General features: G+C 39.2%; 1 long non-coding RNA gene across 3 annotated transcripts in view; it reads left to right on the forward strand.

Annotated features, from left to right (window-relative positions):
* The window catches only part of LOC110366304 (uncharacterized), a 28,959-nt gene extending 20,225 nt beyond the window's left edge, over positions 1–8,734 (forward strand). For all 3 annotated transcript variants that reach the window (XR_010470272.1, XR_002426547.2, XR_010470273.1), the window contains exons 2-3: positions 5,724–5,872; positions 6,307–8,734. This is a non-coding gene — a long non-coding RNA (uncharacterized LOC110366304). The remainder of the gene's footprint in view (positions 1–5,723; positions 5,873–6,306) is intronic.
* The last annotated feature ends 672 nt before the right edge of the window (positions 8,735–9,406 follow it).

Raw genomic sequence — 9,406 nt, forward strand, 5'->3', positions numbered from 1 at the left:
GCCTTTCTCAACATGCCTTCCTTCTCTGCTGTCTCTTTACAATGGCACAGCAAAAGAATATCACTATCATAAAAGTATGTGTTACATTTCAAGAATGCAGCAGGAGAGAAAATTTTTAAATTAATTTTTCCTTTTTGTTTTTATCTGTGCTCCTCGAGGTCTTTTGTATTGCCACTTGTTCCTGCCCTGCTTATACTGAGGTTTATTTCTGCTCCAGCAATGAATTTTGGAGCCGAGTGGGTCAGAGTTTTGTATTAAATCATGAACAAAACCAATCTCTCTCCCTCTCCTTCTCTCCTGCTTTCTTGTTGTCTGTCCTTTTTACTTAAATATAGTTTCTAGGTTAATTATTTGTTCTTCTAATAGGCTGCTGTGCCTACCAGATTATACTGTAAAATCTATCATTCTGTTTATGTCTAAAATACAAGATTAAAGCAGTGGTCTTGCTGAGGGAAATGGTTCTCACACACAACAAGAAAGGATCAATCCATGTTTGTTGAATTCAGGCTGTTTTTGCAGGGGCTGCCGTTTTGGTGTGCTGCCAGACCCCAAAGAAATATGTGTGAGCTCTGAAACTTGGTAGCCGTTCTTGCACTGAGCACAGCGAGGACCTAAAATAGGACTTATCACACACTAATGTACCTTTGAAAGTTAGAGCAGCCTAGCTATCTGTAAGTTGCAGGGAAAGCACTCGAGAAATAAATTATTCAGTCCTAATGGGAAGTGAAAAGGTGAAAAATTTTATTACAAAGTAGCCGGTATGGTACCTTTAAAAGTATTTGAGGCTAGAAATTTGCAACTGGTACTGTGGAATCAATATTCAGGTAATATATAGCCAAATGATCAGTGGCACTAATGCCTTTTTTTTATAGTGTCATGCATTATCATAAAGGCAAGTCAGAGCCAACATTAGTGTATTCTTTTTGTTACTACAGTGTGACATGCCACATCAAATAGGTTGATCCATAAAAACTAGTTGGGTATGTAATGCCAGACAGATATTAGATTTGAGACTTGCATACACTTGAAAATTTACAAAAATAGCTCATTTGAAGTAATTGCTCTGGAACAGCTATTTGGGCAGAAAGCTGTAGGGATATTTCTCAACCACTTTAGATCAGTTATCTCAGTAAATTTCTAAGTATAGACAAGCCCTCCTGATGTATCCTGCCAAATGAAGATTGTTCTGTTCAATTAGCTCTCATTAAGGAAGGCAGAAAGGGGTAAAAGTAGATTCTCATTAAGTATAAATTTTCATATTTATTAAGCAGAAGTGAGAATACACAAATTCAATTTCATATGTATTTTTAAATCACTGAGTGAAACAGACCTTTTAAAGAAGCCATGAGCCCACTCACTGGAGGCTTAAAGGTGTCTGAAAAACGTTGTTTGGTGTTTGAGGGACCTGGGCTGATGGGGATGCTGCCATTCTACACGAGAGTTTGAATTATGGTTATGAATCATGGTTATGAATAGTTATTTCAAGGAAAGGTCCTTGTGGAAACATCTTATGTGCTGGATTTTTTCTCCCCAAAATTTCTCACTTGAGTTTTAAGAAGGACGGAAGGTATGTTTTAAATAAAAGGCAATACTTTCAGGGGCAGGAGTGAAAACACTGTATGTCAGGTGTCAGCTTCTCCATAAAAGTCAGAGCTGCTCATAAAACACTTACTTCTTTTCTAACGGTAGTGTTTCAAGCAGTATTGCGTTTAAGCACTCAGGAAGCACAGTTTGAGTAGGAAATCCAGACTTTTGCCCATTATATCTGTGAGTAGAATATACCACTATTTGGTACCTAGTGAGGTCCTCGGGAGTGCTGTGCTGAAGCTGCTCTCTGTGCTCGCTCTGCTGCCCGTGACCTCCCCCTGCTCCAGAGTACTGTGTCTTGGAGGAAAAACTTCATCATTATTTCTAAAATCCTGTGTCTAGACAAATTGCTACATGCATACAGATTAAAAGCTACACTTTTTATTACAGATATTTAGATCCTAACTTGACATAGATTACTATCCGGGCCACACTAAACATTTTTAATTTACCAAACCAGTGCTGGCTATAAAGGAAGGATGAAATAATGTTTAATATATGCTATATCATCTTTTCCCAAATGGTTTCTATTTATCATCCAAGTACCTAATCAATGCAACTACATATAAAATCCACAGATTTTATAGTCCAGTAATAATCACATGCAAATTATGTTGTCATATAAGCATACTGGCTCAAAAAGATGTATATCTATCAGACTAGTTGGCCAAAATCTTAATTATGAAAGGATTATCCTTGTAAAGGCAAGACCATAATATAACAGGAGTTCTGAAATATGAACGATCTCTAGCTATGTTTATCATTAATTCAGACTGCACTTATATTTCCATTTCCCCTTCTCTACTGTTTATTTTTGTTAATGTTTATGTGTCCCTTTGTAAGCAGCAATATGGTACAGCATCCCATCAAATGCACTATGAAAGCTCCAAAGAGCCATCCTAAGCATATTAATCCTCCATAAAAATAAATAAGCTATATGAGAAAGAGCATTTCTATAAGGCTTGAGTGTTAGTACTGGCAGCTGGAGCATGAGGTGGTGAGAATGTGTGCGCCAGCTTTGAGATTCATGCATGAAAAAGCTCTTTGTAGTGTTTTTTCCCAAAATGGGTTTTGTTCGTGGATTTTTTTTTTCCCCTCTTAGTAAAGATTTTTCTGTCTTCAGCCCTCTTTCTGTGGAAGTAAAAATTGCCTTCTGAAGGGTGGGCAAAAGATAGGGGGCCTGAAAGAGATCAGGTCACACGAGAAAGATGTTTCACAGTTGGGACTTTGCAAATACAGTGCAGAAAAAACAACAAATATAAGAAGTAAAACCCCATCTCTGCCTAACATTACATTTGCTCTGATGTATTTTCTGAAAGCTGCCCAAGTATAACTATTTATTTTAACTAAAGTAATCAAGATTAATGTCAGCAGTTATGACACACGCTGTTTGCTAAAGAACACATAGAACAATTGCTCAAGGCAAGCTTCATTAAGAAATCAGATAAAATTAGTAAAACTGATTATATTTCAAAACTCAGCAGCGGCAGCAGCTCAAATTGCCATTCAGGAGTCTCCAATTAACACAATTGGTCTTGTTCACAATCAGCTTTGTAATCTCATTAGCTTATTATATTTTAATCATTGGGATAACTGCACAACAAAACTTATTTTATTTTTGCGCTGACTGCTGATGGCATAAGTGAACATGCAACATACTTTTTCTTCCTCTTTTTCTTTGTTTTCCTTTCAATTTTTTTTCTTTCTTTCTTTCCACAGAACAATGCAGGCTCCTTAGAGCATTATCCCGGTTACAGATTATTACCATACAATCCATCAGTGCAGGGGAACATTGACAGCAGGCATCTAATTTGGCATTAATTGGCAGGGGACTAATTGTGTAACTGACATTGCTGGTAAAACTTAGGGCCTATAAGGTAGAGATGGTACAAAGTAGCAGAAAAGAGACAGAGGGGAGAAAGAGCAAACTAATGCCTGCAGACAGCTTAGTGGACACATGCATATAACTCGTTTGCTCCTTGGTGTGTTGCCTTGTTTCATAAATGTGTTCCAGAGATATTGGTCCTTGTAAAAACACAAAGTCTTTCTGTCCTTTAGGTACTGGCAGTCTGCAAATACCTACAATACCAGTGTTTCATTGATATTGAGTATAGCCTGCTGCAATGAGATTATGTTCTATTGATGGGAACTGGGGTGTAACATAGCCATCTACAGAAAGCAATAGGTTGCCCTATTTTCAAGCTGAAAATGCTATGTATTTTATGAACTGCCTCTATCTTGCACACCAGGGATGTCTCTGTGGCTAAAGCCATAATAGGATTTTCCTAAATGATACAGAAATACAAATATTCTGACTGAGCACTTTTCTGGGCTCGTCTTATTTACCAGCAAGCTTTGATACAGTATTTTGCTTCCATCTTTTAAAGGACATTTTCAATTTCCCATTTCCCTTATGAGTGCTTCCTGTAAAGGTGTCAATAACCACTAATTGCGTTCTGCTTGGCCAGTCTGCAAATCAAAACAACAGAGGCAGCAAGCCAATATGCATTCAAATCCCGTTACTTGGCTGCCTCATTCTCAACTGGAAAGATACAAGGAGGCAAATATTCATACAACTGTATGCCGGGAAATTCAGAATTGCTCCTGTGATCTCCAGAGATACCTGTGTGGCTGCTGTTAATTCCCAGACTTTTATTTTAAGAGGGTTACTGCTGAGGGTATTTCAATGTTGTTTCTTTTATCTTCAGTCCAGGAAATGGTTTGTCTTAGATCAGAGCAAATGTAAAAGGAAATAGCTCTGCAATAAGGGCAGAGGGTATGTAATAATTAAATTAGGAGCCCTCTTCCACAGGCAGGCCAGTGACAGAACATGGTTATTTTACTGTATTTGTGGTCTAAGCAAGAGATGGGATTTAGCTGCACTGAATATCATACAGTGGAAGAAGTCACTGATTTGATTAATTTTGCTCCTGTTTCATGACTTGTATGTCAGCAAAGTGTTGATTTTCTTAAATTGATTAGTCATGCTGAAGTGTTAGCTGCCTATTTTCTCCTTGTAATATTCAGCCTGGAGTTTGATTGAGAGCAGTTTGTCTTCAGCACTTGCTTCTGCAATTCAAACTGCTTTGATTTCACACAGTCAGGAGGGCCATTTTCCTTTCCTCATTTGAGGAACAAGTTTTCCAGGGTGGCTGTCCATCAACAGAGCTTCCAGAAACACTTTCCACAGATATTTTTTCAAATTTCACTTAAAATCTTCAGGCTGGGCAAAAGTTTCTGCCAGAGGCACTTACATACAGAGAAAACTCTTACAGGAAGGACCTCCAGAGGTGCCAAGAGAAGCAGCTCGAATCAGCTGAAAATGCCAAATACCTGTGTGCAGGACAACACATTTCCAAGCCCATTTGGTTCTTTTCTGACATGAGGAGATCAGAGGTGGCATCCCTGATGTCTCTCCCCACCATGGCCCATTTAGAACCACACTTAACTTGGTTATCAGGGGGGCAGAGGTCTTGTATTTCTGGTGACTGTAGGGATACCCTTCCTGGTGATACAGGAGGATTGCCGAGTCATGGGCTTTTTCTCTTGTGCCCATGGATCCAAAGGCAGCGACTTGTCCCTCTTCCACAAAGCATATGAACAGGTGCCTAATCAGGTGCAGGAAAATAAATTAGAATTGAAAGAGAGGATGGAAGATCTTTCCTTTCATCTGTTAACCAGCATATCTGACTGTGTTTATAGTAATTAGACATTTAGGAAAAGATGAAAAGGATAGTCCATCCTCTTTTTTGGGGGCAATACTTTGAATATATGATGGATTTTGTTACCATTTGGCCTAAATAACGACCACTGTTAGCTGCTTTTAATTTAGTGATCAACTTATCACCTTCTACCCTGTTCTGCTAGTTTTCTATAAAAGACATAAAATGCACTTAGAGATTGAACCAGCAATATGATGTTTGTTCTCAAACTCAGTGTTGTAAGGAAGGGAGCATTAAGATACCAAATTAAGTTCTTGCTTACCACTTCTGTAAATCACAGGTGTGATACAGTGGTACAAGTAGCTAAAGGGGAGGCAGATCTGGCACAACTTTGTTGTTGTGAGATATCCAGTGATGTTTCTTTTGTTGTCATCCCAGGTTTAAGAGTTGTTGTTGGTTCCTCTCTTCACACAGCATTTGCCATTTGCCTTTGAATGAAAGCAGACTCAGAACGGCACTGATCTCTGGATTGATGTGGCTAAACACATTGATGTACCTGCTGCCAGACAACCTCCGTGTACCCTTGATGTTCTACATTAACACTTCACTGCACGAGTCAGTTGGTGAGGATTTCTTCTTTCCTGTAAAGGTTTGCTGGGATGGGAGCTGAGGCCATCTCATTCCTAGTATCATGTGATGCTGTGCTACATAGATATTGCAGAGTCTCAGCCAAACTAAACTGATGCCATTTAATGCTATAAGTCATGGTTTCTGACAGCTGCTGGCTTATTGGTGTATTTTGTTCACCAAGCATATTTTGCATGAGTTGCAAAGGTGATGCTATCAGTGGAAGTAACCGGAATCACGATGGCAAGCAGAAATGCACAGGCAGATACCAGGGTAGTAGAAAGTGCTGGGAAGGGATGAGTTGTTGTGGTGTTTAAATGGAGTTGAATTCTGCTTCAGAATGTGTGATTGAGCATTTCTGACCTGTAAAGGAGAGCTCGCTGCTGTCACTCATGCTGATCATACCCTTATCTTTTCCTTTTCTCCTGAGGCTTAACCCTGTTGACTTCAGTGCACCTTGGAGCAAGCTGCTTGCCAGCAGCTGCAGTCAGAGTATGTGTGAATACGCTCCCTCACTGCATCTGCAGGGTATATTGGAAGGAAAGTCAATGAGGTTAACCTGTCACCTCCTACAGTCACCCATGAGACAAGCAAGCTACTCCTGAGCAGTAAACTGAAGTAGTCAAAGCCATGGTAGCTCCTCCATACAAACACACACACTGGGCCCGCTGGAAAACATGTGAAACACCACTATGATGTGGTGTCACCAGTCACTGTGGGTTTATGAGTTAAAGTGCATTCACTATTTAGGTATTTTATTAATAATATATTTGTGGCAATTAGGAAAGGCTAGTGTAGGTTTATAAATACATAAATACTCTTAAAAACAATTATTTACAACACTATAGACACAAGTGCTTTTTTTTTCCTTCATGATTGAGAATAACATATTTATTAATTTATTTCCTTGTCCTGTATCATTTTCTTTGTATCAGGTTCTTTGCAGCACCAGCCAGCCATTTTAAGCCTGGGAACACAGTTAATACATTGTGTATGGCCCAGCTGACTCTTAAAAGGCGGACTGCACCTTGATAGAATCATCAGATTTTTGTCTTTACAGAGCAACTTCTCCCTTCACACCTGGGCTGGTGGGGATAGGCACAAACAGCCAAGTGCGTCATCTACCATGCACGCCTGGGTGTCCCACTGCTGTTGCGCGGTGCCTGCTGTTCTTTGTTTCTGCCATTTTCCAGCCTCTCCCTACCAGTCTGGGCACACAATGACTCCAGAAGACCATCAGCAAAGCAAATTAAAACGATGTGCCCTGGATTTTGCAACAGCGAGCCTCTCAGTTCAGCTTCAGAAGTTCATTGTTCATCTTCCGGTATGATACCGGCTCCCTCAGCAGCTCAGACAGCAGCAGCAGATGGGCCTGAGAGTTATGTTTCCGAGTATGCCTGCCCCTCCTTGCTCTTCCTGTCTGTCTGTGTGCTCACATTCTGTGTTGCAAAATCACACAGCGTGTATCCCAATGCCATCCCCAGCAGCACCAAGAGAAAAACCATGGGACTAGCAGAAAATGTATCTATGGGACTGAAAGATACCTCAGGATCCCGGGATCCTGCTTCCTGCAGTCCCAGGTTGCATTCTCCAGTTAAGCACCATCAATATCAATACTTAATGGTATTCTCTAAGCTGAGGCAGTGAAGAAAATAGGGTTGTTATCTATCAAAGCACATTTTAGTTTTTGACAAGTAAAAAGCAGCATGGGGAATGCAGTACGTCTGAAATGAAAGCCTAAAAGAAAACTCATATAACATCTGGTGTCATTTATCCCCTGTTGGCCTTTCATAGTGTGATATGATGAGCTTGTTCTGATTTAAGATCAGATGATTTGGTTTGAAAGAGGGGAGTGGGGGATGTAGCCAGTCTGGCAGCAAATTGGGATACAAAATCTGCTCAAATAATTGGAAACACGACAGATTTTCCTTAACTGATGCCAGTGGCATCTTAGTTTATCCATCTCTCTCAGCTGAATTTGTTAAGTGCATTATCTTATTGGTTTTAAAGTTTTCATCTCACTTATTTGCAGGGGAAAATGTGAGCAAATCAGTCATGATGGATTGCCTAATTTTCTGGGCTGAATAAACCAGTTTTATAAGACTGTTGATTCCTGGGTTATTAGTTAATAGAAACATTTATCAATTTCTTTATAGAGAATGGAAAAAGAAATCTTTAACCAATGATTGCATTTTAAAACTTTCATTAATGTTTCCACATAATGCTTAGTGTTGGACATGAATATGGTAATCACAGATTTAGGGTTGGCTTGAAGCAGATTTTTTTTTTGGTCCTGTCTTCCTTCTCCTTTTCCTGTAAAAAATAAATAAAATAAAATAAAAAGACAAAGCAAAAGGATGTAATTAGATTGTTAATTATATTGCCTGTTCTTTGGTCAAAGAAAGTATCAGAGGAAGAGGAAAACCATTTCCTGGCTAGCAAATGTGGTGTCTGTTTCTATTTCCAATTTTCTTTACACAAATGGGGCCTGACTCTTTTAGCTTGTACCTTAATGACATAGCAGCCTCTGTCTTCTTCTCAGTATACTGAAGTGCCAGCCAGATGTTAACTCTGACTTCTGTGTGCCTTAAGCACATCCTTAAAGTTACCTACTATTCCTTGAATCCTTTGACATTCTTCGTTCCTAAGAAAATACATGGGGTTTTGTGTGCTTCACAATGAAACCTCTGAAAATGTTGGTTTGTTGATAGAGATCCGAGTGATATAATCTACAAAGTGACCTTATTTTTTTTTTTTTAATGAAAATAAATATTTTTACTTCTTAAAGAGAAAGACTGTCTTTTCAATTCTACAAAGTGTCAGGTCTGAGCCTCATTAAAGTTCATTTTAAAATGCAATATCTCCAAGCAGATGAAAACTTGGTGTAAACAGATAGGTGGTGTAGCCAGTTGACCACATGAGATGCGGCACTACACACTGGCCCAGCTGATGCACACAGGGAAGAAAAAAGGTCCTCCTGCCCTCAGCTGGGGTGTAGCTGTGCCCATTACCTACACATTATAAAGCCCTTTGCATAAAGGGCCTTAATGTAACTAAGAATCTTTGCACATTGATCAAACCGAAGTATCATTTAAAAAGACATCAAGTTCAGAGCAAGAATACATCATGTGTGGACTGGTGAATAATGAACTCATGTTCTAAATGAGATGCAGTATGTCCATTAAATTTTTTTATCACCTCTATTTCCATCTCCTTTTTAACATCTCAGATACCTGTCTTGAGCCTTGGTTCCAGAAGTGCAAAAGACACTTCTTCCTTCAGAATAAGAATGAAGGGAGTTAAAAAACTTTTATGCAAGTAGACTTTGCTGTGAAATGTTATCTTTTGTTAGTTCAAAGGTTTCTGAAGATATAAATTCTTCACAACTGCCCTGAGGTACTGAGAATGTAAATTGAATACTTTACAATTTGTAGACTGTTCCTGCAGTAATGTGTATCTCCTCTGTGAGTGAGTGTTTGGGGATTTTTCAATTACTGTAGTCTGAAAACTCTCTGCGATTCTTTAGGGCA

The sequence above is a fragment of the Columba livia genome, chromosome 2 (genome assembly GCF_036013475.1).
Source record: "Columba livia isolate bColLiv1 breed racing homer chromosome 2, bColLiv1.pat.W.v2, whole genome shotgun sequence".
NCBI lineage: Eukaryota > Metazoa > Chordata > Aves > Columbiformes > Columbidae > Columba > Columba livia.